Source organism: Dreissena polymorpha, chromosome 7 (genome assembly GCF_020536995.1).
Source record: "Dreissena polymorpha isolate Duluth1 chromosome 7, UMN_Dpol_1.0, whole genome shotgun sequence".
Lineage (NCBI taxonomy): Eukaryota > Metazoa > Mollusca > Bivalvia > Myida > Dreissenidae > Dreissena > Dreissena polymorpha.
The window spans coordinates 86882568-86906905 of record NC_068361.1 but is presented as its reverse complement, the minus strand read 5'-3'; the positions used below and the strand labels follow the sequence as shown (position 1 = coordinate 86906905).

General features: G+C 34.2%; 2 protein-coding genes across 6 annotated transcripts in view; both read left to right on the top strand.

Moving 5' to 3' along the window:
• LOC127837589 (uncharacterized) overlaps positions 1-24338 on the top strand; it is a 253953-nt gene that overhangs the window by 198889 nt on the left and 30726 nt on the right. The window lies entirely within an intron of this gene.
• LOC127837588 (uncharacterized) overlaps positions 9215-24338 on the top strand; it is a 377541-nt gene continuing 362417 nt past the window's right edge. The window contains exon 1 of the mRNA XM_052364840.1: positions 9215-9262. The gene's annotated coding sequence lies outside the window, so the exon portion shown is untranslated. The remainder of the gene's footprint in view (positions 9263-24338) is intronic.

Below are 24338 nucleotides of genomic sequence, written 5' to 3'. Positions count from 1 at the left end.
AGTTGGTATTCGTCTGAAATTGTTTGCAAAGGTAGTTTACATGCCAGCACACTCTGAACAGGTTCATTTTTTTTTTAATTAACTTGGAAACAGTAGCAATGTCAAACTGAATCATTGCTTCGTCATTACAACAATGATTACATTTATGTTTGCTTTAAATATGACGTTTATATGCATGCATATCTACCTGCAATCTTCACAACGTGTGGAAAACCTGTTAATTGTAGTTGTAGTTGAAGATTTTTAAGAAGAAGTAGAAAGTAAAATGGTAGTAAGACACGAGTGTTTATTAAATATGTGTGAATTAAAAAAACTTTCCCTGTGACGTTACCTCAACCACGTGTTTCTAAACTCTTGGATTGGCCCATAACATATTGTGTTGGGTGAAATTTTTAAAATTCTGACTTCAAGTTATTGTCTATATCAAAACAGGCAACGACATCCCTTTAAAACTTTTGTATTATCTATTGAGTATATAAATAAAGATTTGTAAATAAATATAGTAAAATGAACAGGTTTTCATTACAAAAGCTGTACTCCTATTCGAAAGATCTATGAATAAACTTTTATCTTTTATAGATTTTTTGCCAATCCGTAAATACCCGTGTATGTTATGAACGTTCCACTGCTTATAGTGTTTGACTTCATATGCAATGTGTGTACTGTCAGAGAGATGTGTCTATGGACGTTTTACATTTCATCAAATAAGATACTCACGGATTAAAAAGTGCATCGTAGAGTTGGTACAATTCATATTATTAAGATTTAGAGTATATGTATTTGGAAACAATAAAATAGATTTGTTTAAACCGTTTATGTGGACATACGATTGATAAAAACTAAACAGCAATCGACAGTTCACAATGTATTCCGGATGTGAGGTACAAATCAGGAAATAGGAAATAAATGAAATTTTAAACCGATATTATGAATAGAAAATACAAACATTCCCCACAAAATGATCTGCACATGTTGTCCTTCTTCTGCAACTGAAGTTAAAGCTGCAAGGACATTAACCCATTGTGTTCATCTTATCAAAGCTAGTGTTTGTGTAGAAAATGTGGTACAGGTTTGAGTGTAAAGTGAGCTGTTTACTAACGTATCTTACAAGAAATTCTACACAGATAGAACTGTTTGCCTTCAATCCTGGATGTTTCCAATCACGACCCACATCATAAGCTAATTTTCTCTATACATGAGTGCACACGTCTTCTTGTGTGAGTCTAACAAGGAATGGACCAAAACATAATTATAATAAATCTATATGGTATCAACGAAACATTGTATTATATTCTCAGGCAAACCACATTTAAAAAAAAACATATTAAAATATTTAATATGTTTCCGCCTAAATAAAATGCTTCATTTCATTTATTTCCATTTAATTTTTATTCACTTCATGTCTTGACATGTCCCCTTCCCGGTCACCAATATTTCACCAATATATCTACTGCAATGTATCCGTAGTAAATTGACGTATTTTTCATTTTGTATAGTTTCAATGTGTCAATACTTTCTGATAGTGTACATTAATTCTGATTTATTTTGCTTCTTAAAAAACTACACGTACTGAGTTGCACGTCTATCTTTAGCATATGGTTTGTTGCAACTCGCAAACGTTTCATGAGTTAAACTTGACAGATGGCAGCAACAAATTTCGCGCTATTATTAAAACAAGGGTTGTACATGGCTTACATGCATAGTAAATGTAGTAAATGCTAAACATTGTTGATGCGTTCGAAGGGACTTGAGGCAGCAAATATTACCACATGGCTATAAAAAAAGTTTTAATCAGTCTAATAAATGGACATGGTAAAATATACATTTACTGGAATTTCAAGCTACCGCCTAAAGTTTTCGAAGGTTATTGCTTTCAAAACTTACTAGCCATGATTATTAATTATTTATAATTGCTTACCATTTGCTTTTTATTTTTCATAAGTGATTATTTGTATTGTTATATTACGTGAATGGAAAAACTGTTATTACGTGTTAATCTATCTGCGGTAAACGATTACTTCATTGACCGACGTCAATCCAAAATAACGGGCCCCAATTAACCCCGCTCTCAGAAGCATTTTCTTAACCGACTGTACGATGTACAGCACATTTTGGCGACTAGGCAGTAACCTGAGAATTGTTCTCGTGACACATCTGTATCAGCATACATAACTCTAATCAGCGGATTATCTCGTACTACATGGGGCGTTTATGTCGATAACGTGTAGAAGTAAGTACCGTGTGCTCTTTTAAAGTAGGCAATACTGACACATGTATAGAGTTCCTCTGTGTCTTTGCGAATGCATCTATTGGCTGACCTGTCCCTTTGACCTTTAATGAGAGCTGTGTTACGCGATTTCAACGTTACACGTTATACTCAGTGAACTATTTCATGATACAAAAATGTAAACTATACTCTTCCGCGCCGCGAACTTTATATCGACTCGGATGCGCGGGTGCGGCAATATCAGGTTTTTACTTCATAACAAATTTGGCTTGCAAAACGTGGTATTAACCCTTTTTATTCGCTAGCGAAAAACTACACATACAAGTTTTAGAGTATATTTCGACGACTTGTGTATGTTTTTATTTCACAAATAATATATTTATAATATAATAATATATATTTGATGTGATTTCATGTGATAGGAAAAATAAATGTTTTCATTTGTTGTTTATGTATTTAATGAATCGTTGAAATAAATAAAACACATTCACAACGAGATATGCGTCATGTCTGCTTACTGCAGCAACTGTCGAAAAAAAGGAATCGTTGCAACAGCTAGTACGAATACCCATGTATTGTTTATAAACATGAAACCGTATCAGTTAATACTGATATTGATTTCTGCGATTTATTTCATGCAATTTTTATATATATATGGAACTGATTTTGTTGCTATATGTAATTGAAAATGATATTCATATTACATCTATTTTACTGAATTACATTGAAGCCAAAGTAAAACTTAAACCAGTTAAATAATTTACACATTTCCGAATAGTATGTCAATTATTATCATTTTACAATAACGGACAATACTGTACAGCGGAAATAGCACTCAACCAGTACCGATTTACTTGAATTTGGGCATGTTGGATTTGTTGGTTTTCATATATGTTCCATATCGTACCAATCTCTTTGACATATTTTGTTTATTGCTTATTATTATAGTATGGCAAAGTTAACATGCATGCGTGATTTTCATCCTGGCATATACATCAACGTCTCAAGTGCGTTTCAAAGGTCACTGCTGCAACAGTTCCCTCAACGGATAAATTCTTTCATACATAAAACACTGTCAAAATTCAAATGTAAACATCGAACGTGTACAAAGTTTATTTAGATCGACCATGTAGGTAAGTAGGCTGATCAATAGGTGTAACAGTTTTTAAAAAGGCATAACTAATTTCATCTTAAAGAAGACTCAAGTGGGGTTAAAGCTCTCCCACATTTTAGCGAACAAAGACTACAGTACCTTAATCAATTGTCAGCGTGCTAAATTGTGTAATAATGGAAAGTATAATTAACGCTCCATTCTAAATTATTTTAATATTTGTCCGCCACCTAGGTATCAGACAGAGAAATATATCTATGTTTATTAAAATTCAAGTGCTGCTTTGAGTAAATAAAACAGAGACCGGTATGTAAAACAATCATTTAATACATTGTCATCATTTATTAAAAACAAAATACGTGTACCATAAAAACCGTTTATATACATCAGAATCATATATAACAAAATAAGTTTGGAACGACATTTTTATAATCGAAGGCAAGTGTACATTTTATTAGAAAGCTGGGTTCATACCAATTAACTCTATTTGGAATGCAAACTGCGTTTCTTATAAGAACTTCAAACAAACTGAACATGTAACCGAATTGGTGGAGCCGCACTCTACTTTGTCTCAAACTTCCACAATTTGTTCGCACAATTTTTAACAGAAGTATGCAGGTGAACACTTTCACAATCTGATGCATATGTCTAAATGGCTCCATCTTTTAAGCAGCAATACTTTATGCGTTACACGTGCAAAAAAAAATAAGTCATTTTTTTAACAAACTTTCTCCTTTCAAATTAAATGTCCTGAGATTCAAACTCAAGTTTTAAAATATAATAATTAATTTACACAAATTACATTTGCAATCCTTTTAACCAATTTGATTATGTCTCCCAGTTTCTCAATTTATGGTAACAACATAATAATCAACCTAATGCTTTTGTATACTAATGGGCGCGTCTATTAAAAACGTCACACTTAAATAATATTTTTTGGATTTTGGAGAGGCAAAATCGACTTGTATTATTATTTTGAAACCAATTGTGTGCATACAAATTGACAAGCCTTTGTTTAAACATAGTAAGCAAAATCCCTGAATACTAACAAACAAATCCATGCATACCTAAATCCGTAATGATATAACACATTATTTATTGTTTGAATATCTGTGCAAGCATTTAAGGGTGGTGAAAGATAGTGTTTAATTTATTAGAGATTATGATCTTATATTTCATAATGGCATATGCAAATTATTTATTAATGTATATGATTTTGTTATTCATTCCTCAGTTTATATAACCGTAGCAAGAGGCAATGATTTTTTTAAATGGGAATATTTGAATGATATTTGACATTGATGTTATACTACTTAAAAGAAACACAATGATATAATTCTTTTTTTATTTGGATGAAAAATAAATGTTTTATGATTTTTTTTAAACACGTAAAAAATAGGTGATTTTTTTCTGCTGATTTTTCTGCCAAAAATCTGGTTCATTGCCAGCAAACAACTGACATTTGCATTTAACCAGCTATTTTGGCCATTAATAAGTTATTTTTATCTATGTGAATGCCTTTCTAGACATAAAACACATTAATACATATTAATAACAAATATTTTTTTATTGGTTTTGCACTGTTTACTGCACAGTTTATGGCAAAATAAAAAGGGGCACACAAATATATATTTATGTGCGTGAATAGCCTTTGTGTTTACTGCTATCAACAACAAGTCTGCAGCTTTTTTAAGGTTTTATTTTCAATGATAACTATAGTGGAACTAACACAAAATTTGTTGATACAAGTTATATTTGTTGTGCATACACAATATATAAATACTTGTGAAATGTCCAATTACCTGACATTACAAAATGATGAATACAAATGACACATGCCTCCCAATCACGATGACGAGTTGTTCAAATGGAAAATAAAAAAAAACATTGTTGATGTGTTGTTTTTTTTGTCAGTAAAAGGTAGCATATAGGCAAACACTAATCCCAAAGATTGAAATATTTCATAAATGACGATTGATGAATCAATTTACTTCAACTGCACTCTTATATGTCAGACCGACAGTGTCACGATCAGACATAGTGGTCACTACAAACCGTTGAGATTCTTATAGGGGCTTTCAATAGTTTTGACAAGTTTTAAATGTTGTTCACTAAATTAAAATAAATAGTCCATTAGGTAAAATAAGTCCTCAAATTATAAACACACCACAAAAACATCAGCCAATACTTAAATAAGGTAAACATGAAGACAATAGTTCGCTGTCATACATGTTTAACAAAAGTAAAATCATTTGCGTCATTAAATAGGTTCAAAAACCAAAATTCTTCTTATTCAAATAAGACCTAACACTAGTTATTTGAACTTCAATGTATCTGTAAGTATTTTTCCTAAGATAGGTGACCAACAAACCTATCCAATGGGTTAAAAACTCTTATATTCAGTAATCGCCTATAGCGATTTCTTCCTGATTTCTTCACTTTTCCTCCCGCTGGCTTCAGCTTCTTTGCCTCAATCTCCTCTATCGGGGCCGCATTCACAAACGGCAGCTTCTTGCGGTACTCTGTAACATGTAAATGAACATTTGAGGCGCACTCTGGGAAAACGAGGCTTAATGAATGAGCCTTAAGTGTCATCCCTAATAAGCCTGTTTAGTCCACACAGGCTTATCAGGGAAAACGCTTTCTGCTTCAACTGGATTTTCTTTAAGAAGAGACTTTCCTAAACGGAAAATAGCTTAAAGGTTCATTGTTTTTACCATTCAAGGCTGTTTTAAGGCTGTTCGGGAAGGGGCCTTAGCCTTCATATTATATAGGAAAAAGTGTGTGAAACCCAAAATTTGGGGATACAAGTCACGCAATGTTAGTTATAGGGGAATGAAATTTCCCGGTGTAAGTTTCTTTTTTTGGGATAAGTGCATGAATATATTGAAAAATGTTGAGAGGATGTAGCCTTCTTATGAAAATTTCTGAGGGATTGTATACTAGATTAGACTACAGCTTTAGAAATAAAAAAGACTACTCTTCCTTATCTTGTGATATCAGTCTTCTTAAACTCAATTATGTGATATTTGGCTTCTTAAACTACATTTTGTGATATCTGAATTCTTAAAAGTATAACAGTATATATTTCAAATGCGTAAACATTAGTGAATAACAATAATGATGATTAATTAATGTTGATAATAAATGTATTTCAAAATGACCGATACATTGCCATAAAATAAAATTATATGGGGTTTATGTTTCAAAATGTCATTCTGCTGAAATGTCATTTATATACTAAGAAAAATATATATTGGTTAACATTGCAAATTATTTTTTATCTAGTACCTGATGCGGAAGCTTCAACTTTTCAGCTATTGCTGCCAGGTCCTGTGTAAATTGACTTGGCTGCGGTGATACACGCTGACTGTCAGACTCCGACCGCTCAATGTCGGACTCCGAGTCAAACTCTTCCCAATCCTGAGACTCTGACTTATTAGTATCAGACATATGTCTGCAAAAAGAATAATTGAAATCAAAAAATTAATATATCTACATAATATAACAAAAATACAGTGACTTTATCGAATTGTTGTTCATAGCTGACGTTAAATAAAGATTATTGCATCTTGTATCATTAATGCTATATCCGAAATACTTGCTGTCCGAAATGTGCAAGTCTGTATTTTGTATTATCCAAACGTCTATTTACAGATATACGAATGAAATCTACCATTACGATATAATGTCGGCATAAATACATCCTTCGATGATGTTAAGCATGTACAACACTTTTTTTTTGGCAACTTTACAGAGGAAAAAAAAGAACAATTGATATTTACGTCGTATGAATTTTCAACAACGGCGGCCATCTTGCCATTCATGAAACGGGTCAATAGTGGGTCCATACATTAGCAACAACCAGCAGAATCACGGCATTTTGCGAAGCAATTAGTGGCATGAAAGGAAAGGAGAATGATTAACCTACACAATAAAAGCAATTCTTCTACTGGGCAATGTATCTTACCTTTTTTTCTCGATCTCGGAAATTTTCTGAGGCTTTCTTTTAATCTTCTACGCAACTGTGTGGAAAGGAAAGTGCTTTGCCCGCGAACATAAATTTATTAAATTATATGATTATTGGTTATTTTAACCATATCCAATCGAAAACCACCTTAAACACGACGTAATTCCGACCCCCTATCGGCACTATTTTTATGAACGAGAGTTCGCGCAGGACTTTTTCAGTAATAAATGAGCCGTACGCAGTTGCCTCCCTTGTGCCCATCGCTTATATAAGCATATTATAACATAATTCAATCAGTTTAGTTTATAGTTTTGTTATTTTTTTAACAACGAACATCATATGTCATACATTTTTGCTGCATTGCTTAAATTTGAGGACTATAGTTTTAATAAGCACTTTCTAAACACGACATGTCCTCCTAAAAAGATAAGGCATCTAGAGGTCACAAAATGTTCGCCGTAGATAAATAAATAATTGAGACGTAGACATTTTCCATATTATGGCTATATTAAATTAAAAAAAAAGAAAACATTTATTGTCTTATCAAAAATATTTTATTTAATAATAATACACTGTATCGATGTGTTGTATGAACGAATTTGTACAGAATACTCGATTTTGGTGAAGACACAGACACTGTATCGATTTTTTATATGAACAAATCTGCACAGAATATCCGCTTTTGTTATAGCACCCGACACTGTATCGATGCGTTGTATGAACAAATCTGCACAGAACATTTCTTTTGTTATAGCACCAGACACTGTATCGATGTGCTGTATAGACAAATCTGCACAGAATACTCGCTTTGTTATAGCACCAGACACTGTATCGACGTGTTGTATGAACAAATCTGTACAGAATATTCGCTTTTTGTTATAGCAACAGACACTGTATCGATGCGTTGTATGAACAAATCTGCACAGAATATTTGCTTGTGCTATAGCACCAGACACTGTATCGATGTGCTATATGAACAGATCTGCATAGAATATTCGCTTTGGTTATAACACCAGACACTGTATCGATGTGTTGTATGAACAAATCTGCACAGAATATTCGCTTTTGTTATAGCACCAGACACTGTATCGATGCGTTGTATGAACAAATCTGCACAGAACATTCGATTTTGTTATAGCACCAGACACTGTATCGACGTGTTGTATCAACAAATCTGCACAGAATATTCGCTTTTGTTATAGCACCAGATACTGTATCGATGTGTTGTATGAACGAATCTGCACAGAATATTCGCCTTTGTTGTAGCACCAGACACTGTATCAATGTGTTGTACAAATCTGCACTGAATAGTTGCTTTTGTCATAGCACCAGACACTGTATCGATGCGTTGTATGAACAAATCTGCACATAATATTCGCTTTTGTTATAGCACCAGACACTGTATCGATGTATTGTATAGACAATCTGCACAGAATATTTGTATTTGTTATAGCACCAGACACTATCGATGTGTTGTATGAACAAATCTGCACAGATTAGATGGGATTTGTCAGTAGTGTATATATCGCTTGTACATAATAAAATGTTAACTGTATGATTCGCAATAGTTCATTGCTCTGATTTGTTTATTTTCGGATTACACCGCTTTTGAATGTTTATACTATTTTTTCATCAGCATTAAAATTGTTTTAACAAACTATTACTCAATCGTGTATACTCGCTTTAGAAAGCATTGTTGTTGTTTTATTAAGAGCTATAAAAACAGGCCCTCCTATTCTGTTACCTCTCATTAAATTCGTAGGCCTTTTTATCGCTCTTTTTGTAGAAATCTTATCAGCCTAGGCAGCCTTTATCTGACCTCTGTGCTGAATAAAGATTCACTGACATGTGTAACGAAATCAGACCTCACGATTCCACTTGACATCGGCCTCTATCTATATTCAATGTATCACGAAGAGAAGGTCCACTGATAATTGTAAGTCGACAGAGAGCAGTGAGTTAAATATGTTTATTTGATTTCTTCGTTTTGTTTCTAGCTTTAACTTTACTTTGAATCATGCATGTATTCTTTCCTAATGCAACACATTTACGCGGTGTTTCTTTTACCCTTTCAGAAGAAAAAACGCATGCGAAAATGAGTGAGTAAAACATAATAATTGATGTGTTTTAAAATGTAATTTTGCTTGATGTTTAACCTTTATATCAAGTAAGATTAAGTATGTGTGATTTGAAGTTACATAATGATATTCTTAAACATTTGTTTCACATGCTATACGTCGTTGTTCGTTAAATACATTAATGTTTAAAATGTGTTATATAACACATTTAAACAGTAATTATGGTCGGGCACATGGCCATGTTGATTAAAACAAAAATAAAAACAAACTCTGGGGGTAAATGAAGCTTTATTCTAGTTAAATCATACACATACACTCACAGTTCCATAGCGCGCATGCCATTTGTGTTAATACAAATACAGGGTTAGCATTAGGTAAGACCGACTTTTCATACCAGATAGATTATTAAATAAAAATAAAAAAAACGGGTAAGGGAGGTAGAAAGCAATTCCGAGCAAGAAAAGCGCTCGACTAATCAAGAAGCCCGCACCATGTAACCGACCGGTCATGACCTCGTCACGTGAGGTTTGGCGCTCTGCATGGTTTTATGTTTAAACGATATTAAGTTATTTAATAATAATTTAACAAAACAAACAGCAGGAGCTTTATTCTACAAAACTAAAAAAATCCGTCTTATTAAGCGAGCAATATTAAGTCAAATCATTACCATTAAGACAAAATTAAATACTGTGCATGACAAAAATGCAAATACGATGTTTCATAATTTTACCATGCATACACGTATGTAAAAAACCATTGTGCATATGAAAGTTCTAAAGGTCGTTACCCTTAAGTATGTGGGAGTCTGAAACTAAAATTTTAACTGTGCTGATAATTGTCATACAAAAATATACATATGTTGGATAGGATTTGTTCGAGTGTGTAAATCGTAACTGATATATTATTAATTACATGTGGATTTCAAATATCCATACAGTATAAAAGAGCCTGATGAAATGTCATTCTTGTGACAGAAAGATGCCCGCATGGCCAAAAAGAATTCCAATTTTGTCGGGGTCATTGTCGGTTCACTTAGACAATATTTCACATGATTAATACAAACGTCTCCGAGTAGAGGCTTGCAAGTACCTTATTTGTGAAAGACAAAGCGGGGCTAGCATAGTGGGTACATTTATTCAATTCCAATCTGTGTCTAGCAGGTCTGGACATAAACGACTGTCTGTCATGCTTGTAAGTGGCACTTCGGAAATGCGCTTTGCTATTGATTAACTTTGTTATATGTAATGCGATTTCGGTGCCAAGATAACTCTTATTTATTACACTGATATACCAGCCTTCTGAAAAACGTACGATTACAATGAATACACTGTTAAAGCCAATTTAACTTCCCAATTACACTTTGGGATTGGCGCTATATAATCGTTTTACTATTAAGTGTTTTCTTTAAATCCTAACGTATTTCAGATGTGTTTTCGTCTATAATGGTATCACTTTCGGAACCTACTGTATTTCCAATGAATAATAATCTTTGGAACGGCTCTTCGAATTTGTTATAATTTATTTAGCATCTTTTTTCCTGGAAAAGACGTCTGAATTCATGTAATACATTTTTGTTTGGTCGCACGGTTTAGCGATTATAATAATTCGTCTAAATAACAAATAATCTACTTGAAACCCTTTCTGGCCATAATTGCACTCGCGGTTTGTGTTATACGATGAAATACTTTGGCGACAAAGATGCATCAAACGGAAGGCGTTAATTGATAATAAATATTTTATGAGAGTCTCCAGAAAATGGCCGATTATGCTAGGTTGATTTGATATGTATCCCACGGCATCTTAACGTGTGTTATCTAAGGGGTTCAGTCCTTATGTAATCGTGTAGCACTTAACCGCTTGTTCTGCTACAGCACCTAGAGCTGAAATAATACTTGGTGTCTCATCGAAATCTTCACAATGCCCATTTTAATCACTGGTAAAATTTGGGATTCACAACGCGCGCGGGCATCAGCATTGAATACCGATAGGTAATTATTAATTTAATCACTTTCCGATATTTTTTCGGGTAGACGATGTTAAGACCAAGCTTTATTCCATTGAGAGTGAAGTCGCGAACACAAGCATCCAAAGGTAAATCCTGCTTCAATGCTTAAAAGTTCAGGCTCATAGATCGGGTAAATCTTAACTGGTCCATCTTGGCAGGTATCCAGGCTTTTTTGTGATGGTACCGATACTTAGTTTCAAAGGGGCACTAAAAAAAATTCCATGATGATACGACACTTTTCTCATGGTTGCATCGATGCTAAAATTCTTTTTTGTCGCGTGACGTAACGTTTTGATTAGAATTTGAAGTTCCGTATGTGTGGAAAGAATACCAAACGAAACCCATGCTCAATATTGAGTTCGTTATTCCTTGTGAAGTCAAAGATTTTTGTAATGTAAGCTAGGTAGAACTCGACATCGGTGCGTTTGATCATGCCGGTGCTGAGGAGCTGGTAAAGGATTCGCATGCTGGCAGCCCCCCTCCCCGCCATTCTTTTACGTAGATTAAGGGCAAAGGGTGGTCCTCAGACGTTTTGAAGGCAATATTGATTGGTCTCCCGGTCGCCACTTCCGCAGAGCACGTATACTTGTCTTTTATTTTTTGCGGCCAAATTAAGTCTTTTCGTCTAGAAAAATGGGTTGTACATGTGTCGCAAACATGTGTACTGCTTTTATAGTTAGCATTTGTCTAGGTTCCATGACAGACATGTCACCGTGTACTGTTATGTATATGTCGCCTGAGGCACTTACAAGATTGTGAAATGACTTACCTGCCTCTCGAACTATGTGATCATTGATCCTTGATGACAGATGTAGTATTGTCATGCTTTGCTGGTTCATCTGCCATTGTTACTTTCATAGCTTCAAGTCGTTGAGATCGGTCTCTGTTACAAGTCTGATCCTTTTTTTACGCCATAATCTTTCATCGCCGTGGTATATGATAAACGTGCTAAAAATGAGTAGCTATGTACACGACATAACTAAATTAAACACTTCCTCAATTACATTGTCCATTATATGTTTATGTTTCCTTACTTTCGATTGTTAACATGGTTGTTATATTCGCGGGTATTTCAATTTTCATCACAAGCAAACTTTTTTAAGCAATTCCTAACAGCAATGCCGCGCGACTATTTAAGAAGCCCGCCTTGTTACCGACAGGTCATGACCTCGTAACGTGATGTTTTGCGTGCTTTATGTTTGTATGTTTAAACAATTTTAAGTGTTGAATAGCAACAAAAACGTCGTACACAGAGAAATATAGGATTATTCGGGGTTTGATAAATTAAACGTTATTAGTCTATTTCTACGTATATTAAGAAATCATTTAAGCTCTGACATTGTCATTATGTATTGCATTTGTTAAGGATATGCCCAACGCGTTCAATAAAATATGATATAAAATAATAATTCGTGTTTGGTTTAATAAATGTATGATTTTAGATACATGTACGAGACTTGTTATTGGGGTCGCTTTCTTCTTGATTGGTGGTAAGTTATCTTTTTTTGTGTTTAAAACAAATTTGATTGCGTTTTTGAGCTTGTCAATTTTGCGTTAAATATCCATGCTTTCACTTCTCGTAAATATCAAGTATATTATGCAAACGAATGCAGTCAAATGACTTTTGCACGATCGATCTTATTGTACCATTTTTCTCAGATTCATCTTATTATCATAAAGATCTAATTTTTCTGGTTGCCGAACGTTATATTTCGATAATTAATGAATTAATGTTCACGGTTTATATTATATTTAATTTAAGGACCATGCTAATACTATTACATGTGGTTGTTTTTTACTTTTTTGAAAACCACTTCCTTCCAATTGGCTTATTATTGATCATACGAAAGTCGATTTCCAAATACATGAAAGTAATGCCGTACACGGTGGTGATTTCTAAATATCATGTAAATATTTTCAATATAGTGTTTGGCCAGGAAATCCCGGACGCGGATCAACTGAAGTGTCGATTATGCAACAATGCATTTGAGCTTAGAAATTGCACGAAGCAGGCGGTATGCGACAACAGGACCGAGGTATTATAACGTGATTTGTCATTATTGATCAAATCGTAAAATAATCGCAGTTATTGAATTGGTCATAAGCACAAAACTACAATGCGTTTCTTTCTAAAAGAATGCAATACAACATATGCACATAGTCATACATCTCGTAGGAAGGTCATGGTGTGAGTTAATATAACTAGGAACTCATCAGAATTGTGGTTATTCTATTGCATATAAACAAATTGACTTTACACGGTGTAGGAATTGCACGTAAAACAATGATCAGGTAAACTTTTTGTAAGAGCACAAATGTGAAGCAGTGATAGCCGATCTTGGCTTTTTATTTTCTTAATAAAGTTTGCAGAAATATGAATTGCAAAAGGTTATTTCAAATCAATTGTTGACCCCAAACTACGTACAAAATATTAAGGTCAAGTAAGGCTTTGTTTACAAAGTAACATACATCAACACATGAATTTCATAAAACACTGCACAGCAATCTCTATTCGATAAAACACACTGATTTGCTTAAGTCTTTTCGACTGAAAATTCATACAAATGGATTCGACGAAAAGTGAGTTTTAAGTATCGAACCATGTATGCCGTAATCAACTTAAAATAAATTACTAATCGAAAAGTTATTTGCTATCGTCAAAACATAGGTTTAATAGGTTTGGTGACCTTTGTTTACAGCTAAATTGTGATTTTGTTTTCCAATTTAATAACAATATGCAATGAAATTCAGACAACCTTTAAGTCGGTTGAACATTCTAGCGTTAGGAAAGATTAGTTACGTTAAAATTAATTCAATTTAATTGAATTTAGCAAAACAGGATCTCAGACTAAATATTTATCTCAGTAAATTTTGCAAAAAGAATGAAAATCTCAACATGTGTATCATCAAACAAAGTTTAGGATTGGCACAACAAAAAGGTGTAGATTTTGTTTGAAAAATAAACAATTTTTTTCATCTCTTTACTTGATTATGGCATATTTGACCGACTATTATTCTTGCTGTATCTTATGAAGCGTTCAATTGTCAGCCTTAGCAATTGTCATTGTTGTAATTGACGTGCGTGTAAATGCATAGCGCAAATTATGTATTAAGTAATAAACTGGTAGTGATCATATTATGTTATTATTTCTATAGACATATCACAAGAGGTTGGTACATGTATGATACGCTTACCCCAATAATACGGTGTGTTTTGACACCGACATCTCGGCAATTATGCCTTATAGGCAAATACGTTACACTTTTTTCAAGACAGCGTCTACAGTCGCTATTGAATATTGACGAAATAACTATCAAGAGCACTAAGACCGAAACAAACACGAAGTCTCATTGTTACAAAAAACAGAGACGTAGATATCAGAGATAGGCAGCTCGAGCGATATCGGCAAACTCTCGCACCTCGCGTGGTTTCGGCGAGATAATTCTAAGCGCGCACCTGTTTGTCGGTTGCCACGGTAGTCACGCTTATCAACATTTCTGAAACACGATTTTGCGTACCAGGTTTTGTGATTGGAAACAAATTAACTTTAACGTATTATCAAAATGAGAATTATGCGGTATTATCATACAGTTGTAATGTGTCAATAAAAATAAATCATATGCCAAATTGTTTAATTTAGCGATTATATCTGGCTCCAGTTTGAAAAAAACACAATGATTACCGGTATTTAAGGATGCGTTTGAAATGCGATAAAATATTCAAATAAAGGAGCGATCAGAATCTTACGACAAACAACTAAAAATGTTTGTTTTAATTAGATGTTTGTTTTTCATTTTAATTTGATTTATCCGAATGCCAGTTACCTGGGATATCATTTGAACTAAGCTGTGAACAAATTTGAGCATTTATTCTTGGTCTGATCTAATTGAATGTTTGTGTTCTTTGTTCTCTTTAATAACCGCTAGATTCAATGCACGATTTTACCAATTAGAACATTACCACCTAGAGTATGTATATAGAAATCGTCAGACCACTACACTGTGCCATTATCCGATATTTAGCATCTCGATACAGTAATGTAGTCGCTTTTCTGTGTATCTTCACCATGTCTTAGACGGATTTTGTGTCATGTGATGACGAGGATTTAAATCTGGATTTACTTCTAGGTATAGCGATTATGATGAACATTGTGATAGTTAATTTGTGCAGGCCATCTGTCAGTCAGTGTATGAGACTCCAGAATGTTAAAAGGTAATGAAAGGCATATTTAGATATCGAGGGAATGTTGTATAGAAGCATAAACTAAACTTGAAAGGTACGCCCTCTTATGTGCATAATGCTATATTATATGATATATGGCCCGGCTCGAGCCTATGAAACCATGTGTGATCATACGGTCTCGTAATAACCTTCATAGTAACAATTTTAGTCCATTCAATTCAATAATACTTGAACATAGTTTTTACAGTTGAATGGCATTTCTCTATAACTTCATAATTCATTACCAAATACCAATACACCTGGCAAAATATATTCAGCAATGATTGAGTAAGTTCTTGGACTCATAGCCGGTTAATTTACTTTGAAATTTTCGAAGATACCATATCTTCTTCATCAGCTGATCACTGGTTAACTGACGTCACAGTCACATGACCGGTGAAGGGTGACGTGATACGAGGAGACTGTCATACACCCGGGATAGCTTGAGCCCCTTGTCCCTGTTAAGTTGGAGATCAAACAGCAGCGGTCATAACTTTTAAATTAAATAAACCGTCGTCGATCATTAAATGTTCCCGATTTATATTAAGATTCAGTTATTTACGTTTCCATCCTCCAGTCCGCCTTCTTTTTGTCGTTGAAATGTTATTGTTAAATGGGTTCCAAGTGATAGTAGATGTGTTATGAATTTAGATGTTGTTGGCCGAAAGTTCCTATGTTAAAAGCTAGCGTTGCCGCTGTGTCGTCATTTGTATACTCTCCCGCGCTGTGATACTTGGACCGGTACTCGGGTTGCTCGCAGCCAATCAGAACGCTTCCTTTGAATGACGTAAGGGGCGAACCTCTTCGTTTCGGAAAATTCCGAAAAGAATTTATCCGCGCGAAAGCAATAAACCCTTTTCGGATATCCTTAAAGTACTTAAAGCACTCAGTCCCTAATATATACAGCTCACTTTTTCGACAATAACAATAGTGCAGTGTAACCACAACAGTAAGGTTCAATATTTGAGCATATGTACATCATTCTATACATAGATGGTGACGTCACTACGTTATTGTCAGTCAGACCGGTGTTACACTATGTATTGTAGTGAAATAAGGTCACTTCCAACAGCCTTGCTGTTTGGCTAGCTCTTAAGCGACGTGGTTAAATTGTCTGACTACCCCTCTAGAGATCGTGGGTTCAATCCCCGGCCTGAGCTCAGTATTTTCACATTAATGGCGACGAGGTAAAAAAGAACTGTGAATGCGGGAATTGGTCTGAGCTGTTTAATGGTTTCTGGGAGGGCCATGCGGATGAAAGACATACTGTAGCGGGCGTGTCTGGGCCTTGAAACATTAAAAGGGGGAGGAGTGTAGTGAAATAAGGTCACTTCCAACAGCCTTGCTGTTGGCCTAGCTCTTTAGCGACGTGGTTAAAGTGTCTGACTACCACTCTGGAGGTCGAGGGTTCAATCCCCGGCCTGAGCTCAGTATTTTCACATTAATGGCGACAAGGCAAAAAAGAACTGTTAATGCGGGAATGGGTCTGAGCTGTTTAATGGTTTCTGGGTTGACCATGCGGATGCAAGACATGCTGTAGCGGGCGTGTCTGGGCCTTGAAACATTAAAAGGGGGAGGAGTGTAGTGAAATTAGGTCACTTCAAACAGCCTTGCTGTTGGGCTAGCTCTTTAGCGACGTGGTTAAAGTGTCTGTCTACCACTCTGGAGGTCGTTTGTTCAATCCCCGGCCTGAGCTCAGTATTTTCACATTAGTATGTACGTAAATAACAACTTTGAATATTTTCAAGCTACAATGGGCGCCGAAAGCAAAACTTATTCGAAATCATGGAGGACTTACACATTACAAATGCGATTCCTAATGGCCATAAGTAAGTTTCCATCCTTTTGTCTATCTGAGTTGTATTAAAATAACAACGGTAGTGCCTACCACAGGTGGAAGTAACGTACCCTGGATAGTATTTTTTAAGGAGCCCAATATATTCAAATCATTACATAGAATCATGTTTGATGAGAAAAAATTGACAAAAAGGCATGAACAAAAAATCCCCACCCTCTGATATTGGTTGATTTCAATATCGGAGAGTGTTTTTTTCATGGCTCTTTATCAATTTTTTTTTCTCATTGAACATGATTTTATATATTTATTTGAATATATTGGGCTCCTTAAAATAAATAAATTAATTAAAAATATTATAAAATACTATCCTGGGAACGTTACTTCCACCTGTGGTTCCTACTAGTGGATCCAGTGTGGCTGGAATGTTATACAGGTGATTTCAAACTTGTATACTTTGATTGCTTCATGGAACATCATTATGAAATTGAGTGATACCATAAAACTTAACTCAGCACTTTAAAATAATATTATTTATTTTATGCTTTCCGGTGGTTAATAGAAAAATATCAGTGAAATAAAACTGGCATTTCACTGTTTCAAACAGTGAAAAATAACAGTGAAAAATAACGATATTTTTCACCGTTTTACTGTGAAATTACGTCATTTTTTCGACGAAATGACGTCATAAATCCAGCGATATATAATCCAGTTAAACTCTTTTACAATTAAATAAACAGTGAAAAAAAAAACATAAAATAAAAAGAAAATTTGTTGGAATCGATGGAATATCGATTTTAATTCACTCGTGATCATAATCAATTCATATTTTCACGCGTGGCTGCGCCACGCGTGAAAATATTATTGTATATGGTCACTCGTGAAATAAAATCAATATTCCATCGAATCCAACAAATATCCTCTAATTATGATATAGTCCATTGTACCGGTATATGTTTTCTGTTTTTGTCGCTACAACAACGAGGTGTTTGATGGAAAACAAAATTTAATCATGTACCTACAAAATTGGGTAAATAAAATCTGGCGTAATTTTCTTATGCAAAGGAATATCACTATGACATGTGCGGTTAAATAAAGTACAAACAGCAATTTATAAAAATATCAGTTATTATTTGATGCAATGCCACCCTTTATAGCTTTGGTCACTCAAAATATGCAAGGTTTTTGCGTAAAATCAATCAAAATGGCTGATTGCAAATATCTGAACAACTGGAAAAATTAAAACTTGCATAATGTTATTATTTGAAAAACTAGCACAATTAACATATGAGCAGCCATTAAACTCAATTTTCACTTTAAAATAACACCATTTATGATACAGTATTCATAACATAGTATATAATTTCAGTTTTAGTCGCTACAACTATGACGAATTTGGATGGAAACTTTTTTTGGCTTTAGACATGCACCTGCAAAATGGGGTGTATAAAATCTGGTGTAATTTTCTTTACCAAAGGAATATCACTATGAAACTGTGAAAATACATAAAGTGCAATAAGCAATGTATACAAATATAAGTTATGATATGATGCAATGCACCCTTCTTAGCTTTGGTCACTCAAAATATGCAAGGTTATTGCGGAAAATCCAAATTGCTGAAAGTAAATATCTGAAAAACTGGATATATTGAACCATTTATGATATGATTCATAGTATATGTTTTCAATTTTAGTCGCTGAAACTATGAAAGTTTTGAGGGAAACACATTTTGGCTTAAAGAATGCACCCACAAAATGGCGTAAATAAAATCTGGTGTAATTTTCTTATGTAAATGATATAACTATTAAACTAAGGACATAAATACAATAACATCAGCACTGTACAAAAATATTAGTCATGATATGATGAAATGCACCCTTTTGTAGTTTATGTCACCCGGAATATGCACGTCTTGATGGAAAACCAAAACGGCTGAAAGCAAGTATGTGACAACTGGGGTAAATTAAAACTTGCAAAATGTCATTTAAAGGTATATCACATAAAACTCATGAGCCATAAAACTCAATCTGCACTTGAGCATGATACCACATATGATGTGATCCATAGTTTATATTCGAAGTTGTAGTCGCTTTACTTATTAAGAGTTTAGATGGAAAATCTAATTCGCTTTGGCATGCATCTGCAAAAGGGGGTAAATACAATCTAGTGTAATTAAATGATTTAAAAGAATATCAATATGAAAATGTGGGTAGCCATTTAACTGAATCAGCACTTTAAAAAATGTCAAATTCAATAATATGCAGAGCATTTTTTATTCGTTTTAGTTGTCACAAGTTTACTGACATTGAAGCCAAACGTGTCGCTTCAGAAAATAGCGTAAAAATGCAGTATTGTTTGTTACGATTCTTACCGTAACCTCCCATTATGTTGCTTGGTTACTGAACTGGTCTGGTGATAACACTACACAGCAATTGACAAATCATAAAGACAAATTCAACATGGTACTCGCTCTTACGTTTGTTGATTTTACCCGCTTTTTCTTCAGGCCTTGCAAATCCCGTGACGCGCGAGATATGATAAAGTCGGGATATATCGGAAGAAGGAGCTGCCAACGTCTTATCTACATCTCTGAAAAACGTTAAATGTTTTTCATCGTTCTACCCTTCCATTATAAAAAGTTGAAGAATTTATTTTGAGATGTAAATCTAGCTACCCAGTTTAATCTCGAAGATGTGCTCGATCCATGTCATGTTGCTAAGACAACATGCTAACGTAGGAACTTCGATTAAGAATAAATGTTAATATTGATCAGATCTCCTTGAAAATATTATACAGGTTTTTACATTCTTATTTTATCGAACATTAAACTTACTATGCAGTACTTAGACATGTGTCAGCATTGCCCAGTTAAGAAATTAATCAACAAAACGACATGTTTTCTAACGTTTAAAGTTTGACTTTATATAAATTCATGATCATGTTGAAAGTAACGTCGTAAATGATTGTGTTTAATGTAAAAACATAATTACTTTATATTTCATGTTGTTTTTTTTGTAACAAAAATTCACGTTTTCGTCACACAATACTGTATTGAGTTGTTCTCATGTTACTAGTTTAATAGAAATATTCATGCGTCACAAATAGTTATACTATAACAAAGGGTCAATTACTTTGCGACTTATTTTTTTAAACTAAAATATATAGTATAGTATAAAAGTATACTAAAATACGGGGTAAGATCTTAATAACATTGCTCTGTATATAAAAACAAACGTGTTTAAGACATTAGTGATCAGAGTCTTCTTAAGTAGATTCTCGTATTAAAGACAGTGATGGACAATTATTCAGAGGTTATTGGCAACCTGGTTGATTATCACCCCAACACGTCAATAATGGCCGGTGGGCCGAAAACCTGGAGGATATATTTGACTCATAAAGGCAATGATAATCAAACACAAGGTTGCCAGTAACCTCTGAATAATAGCCCATCACTGTCCTTAGTACGAGAGTCTACTTAAGAATATTGACAACATATTTAATTAATGATGTTAAAAATCAAACTTTATAAGACAAACCACGATGCCGTTAAATTGACACTTTTAATTGACAGATGTTGTGTTCCGTTCACAGGAATGCTACATTGACCAAGTTGTGACGGAAACGTTCAATACTGTGTACCGAGGAGGTTGTCGAGGAAGAGAAGTAAGTACGTTGCTTGAACTGCTGCCACGCAATTATGTGCTGAGTTGTTTAATTATTTAATATAAAACATTATTTACAGAAATTAGGTCAATTTCTGAAAACATTAACATGCCTTTTTGCAGAGTGTATATTTCGATGCTTGATTAGAATCGATGTTTATGTAGTAGCATACATGTGTGAAACTCGTTAATTTTCTCTCTCTTTATATCCACGATCTTTATTGTGATGCCAAGACAAACAATAATTTAGATATTATAAATAAGCAAGGACTTACTCTTGCAGTAAGGCGATTTGTTAACATATATTTTGTTTGTGAAATTAAGGCATGAGGGACTACAGGGCCGTCTGCTTAAAGCCGTAAAGTCTTTATACAGTGATGTGAAATGTTGTGTGAGAGTAAATTGGTTAGATTCAGAGTGGATCGACGTCAAATGCGGCTCGTTCCAAGGCGGTGACCCCAGCTTTATTCATATTTTATGTTTATGTTGGTTTGTATTGTGCTGTATTGTGCTGTTTTGTACTGTTTGGGCAATCGGTCACTTGCCTTAAATAAAGGACCAACTAATTGTTTTTAATGAAAATTCAATACTGCTCCAGCAGCTGGAGTTTCACTTCTTTATATTGAAGCAGGGCAGTCCTTTGTTCCCTGTGCTATTCAATATCTACATAAATGATTTGATATCCTTTTTGAGTAACTTATGAGTAGGTATTGACAACGTTAATTTTAAATCAGTTATATTCAATCCATTATATGTTTATAGACCAATGAAACAACTATGCATTTTCTGTTTTGTATTTGACATTTGTCGTGATTCAGTAAATAAATTGCGAATTAAAACGTGTATACAGTGGAACGCCTCAAAACATGACATCCACGGGACCAAGAGGAAATTCCGGTTTAGAGAGGATTCCGGTTAAGAGGGGACATTGTCTATTTTACTTTCAGAAGCTCAATAACATAGCTGATATGGAAAAAAACACTTTTAGCAAAATTTAATAGTTTATTTACATATAACATTTATTGATACTACATCACATAAGAACAACACATGTCACTTAATCTATTGATTCGAAAGCAATATCATTCACAACATAAAACAAACAGTGCAACCTGAAAAACAAACAATTTTACACATGTATGCATTCTTTAGGCGAATTTGGTTCCTTTTTACACTGAAAAACATCTTCCAACGACACAGCCACCCATTAGACGCTTCAAAGTCACTAATTCCTAGTTCCTTAGCAAAGCTCCGTGCCTTTTCCTGTATGATCGGACCAGAGATCGGCAATGACTTAGCCTTTACAATACAGAACCAGTCCCATACAAGTTCGTTGATGTTTCTAAATTTCATTTCATTGTTAAACCGACTTTTGTTTGGTGAAGAGTTTTCCCAATGAGATATGTACGCAGACTTTTTTCGCACGATATCCCCGATCGTCGACTTTCCTACCCTATATTTCTCTGATAGAATCCTTAGTGTAGGTTTATGGAACATCTCTGATTCTTTTATCAATTTGATTTGGTCTTCTAGGGACAATTCCACGGGCCTTCGCTTAGAAGGAGGCTTGAACATTTTTAGTCTTAGTTATCTTAATTACCAATTTGAAAATCTAAATGAATATATAAATGCAACTGCTTCAAGAACTCTGCAAATCACCATTTTATATGACACTAAATAAGAATTTGTAATAAACTACACAAAATAAAATAGCATTAAGATTATTGAAATTTAACACAGCTTCCTACATCAACAACAAAACACACTTAAAAACTCTATGTTTGTTATTAGTAATTATAATCAGTATTATCACCTCTATTGATCGATATATACATCACAGGGCAAGTATCTTGAAATTGGTTTGCGATTATTACAGTTTACACATTTTCGACCACCTTTATTAATTTCACGCGTCTTTAATCCGCTATTCACAACTTTTCGATACTAGGTCTGAGGTGCGATAAACTGGCCCTGAATGGTTTAGAGGGGTACAATTACGTATGGAATGACCCAATTTTGATCCAAAGAATGACCGGTATTCGGAATTGAGGGGATTCCGGTCTCGAGGAGATATTTTACGCATGGTTTTATAGGGAAAAAAATAGGCCGGAGAATTTTTCCGGTTTAGAGAGGATTCCGGTATAAAGAGGATCCGGTTTAGAGGGTTTCCACTGTAATTAACTTTCAATGCTATCATGAGTGTAAAGAAAATGAATTATTTTGAACCTGTTATTTGTAAACGTTGTAGCGACTATGGTATATAAACAGCATAGCAGCCGTATCATATCTGTGATACTCACTCTTCTGCGTGCTTTCTCATTTTGCATATTTTATAAACTTTTCAAACATAAATTACAGAGCCACATCAGTGCACAAACTATGTTTGACAATTCATTCGTTCGTTGGATATTGTTTTCTGTTTTAAACACATATTAGGTCATATCACGGAGATTTAGTTAACCTTACCGTGTGTTCATGGGCGAACTCACGTATTCAAGTGCTCTTACGACTATGTGCTCATACCCACTTTCGATCGGGAATCATCATGAAATTATTGCCGTACTTAAGGAACAAACATGCCTAAGCTTATTGAATTAGAGAAAAAGAACAGTAATCAAAAGAGAAAAAGTAAATGTTCATGCACATGGGATTGTGAAATCACGTCCGTACACATAGCATCATTAACTTCGGAAAGGAAACAATGAAATATAAAGTTTGGTATGATATACATGTGAAATTAAAGAGAATGGTGTAATAAAAGAGCATGTCAAGTTTTGAATTTATATGCTGATACGTAATGTTATAACCCACAAACGTTTTACTGTAACAGACAAGTGGTACAGAAAATACACGTCGAACACCTTTTTAAAGATATTTCTTGTTATATTTGATCGAGAATGTAACCCGCCTCCCAGTTTCGCTGCAATGATCAAGTTCCCCACGGGTACTACTTCCCCGTATCCCCATTTTTTTTTCGTACCCTACATTTTTCGTTCCCAATTGTTTTCGTACCCAATTTTTTTTTTGTACCCAAATTTTTGCTCGTAACCAATTTTTTTTCGTACCCAATTTGTTTCCTACCCAATTTTTTTCGTAACCAAATCTTTTTACGTACTTATTTTTTGTTTGGCATAATTGTTGTACCCAAAATTTTAGTACCCATTTTTTCCTACCCACAATTTTCGTACCCACATACACAATTGGAGTGATGTAGAAAAACTTAAATAGATGCTTTTATATCAATCCTGTTCAAAAGCATCGTCACACC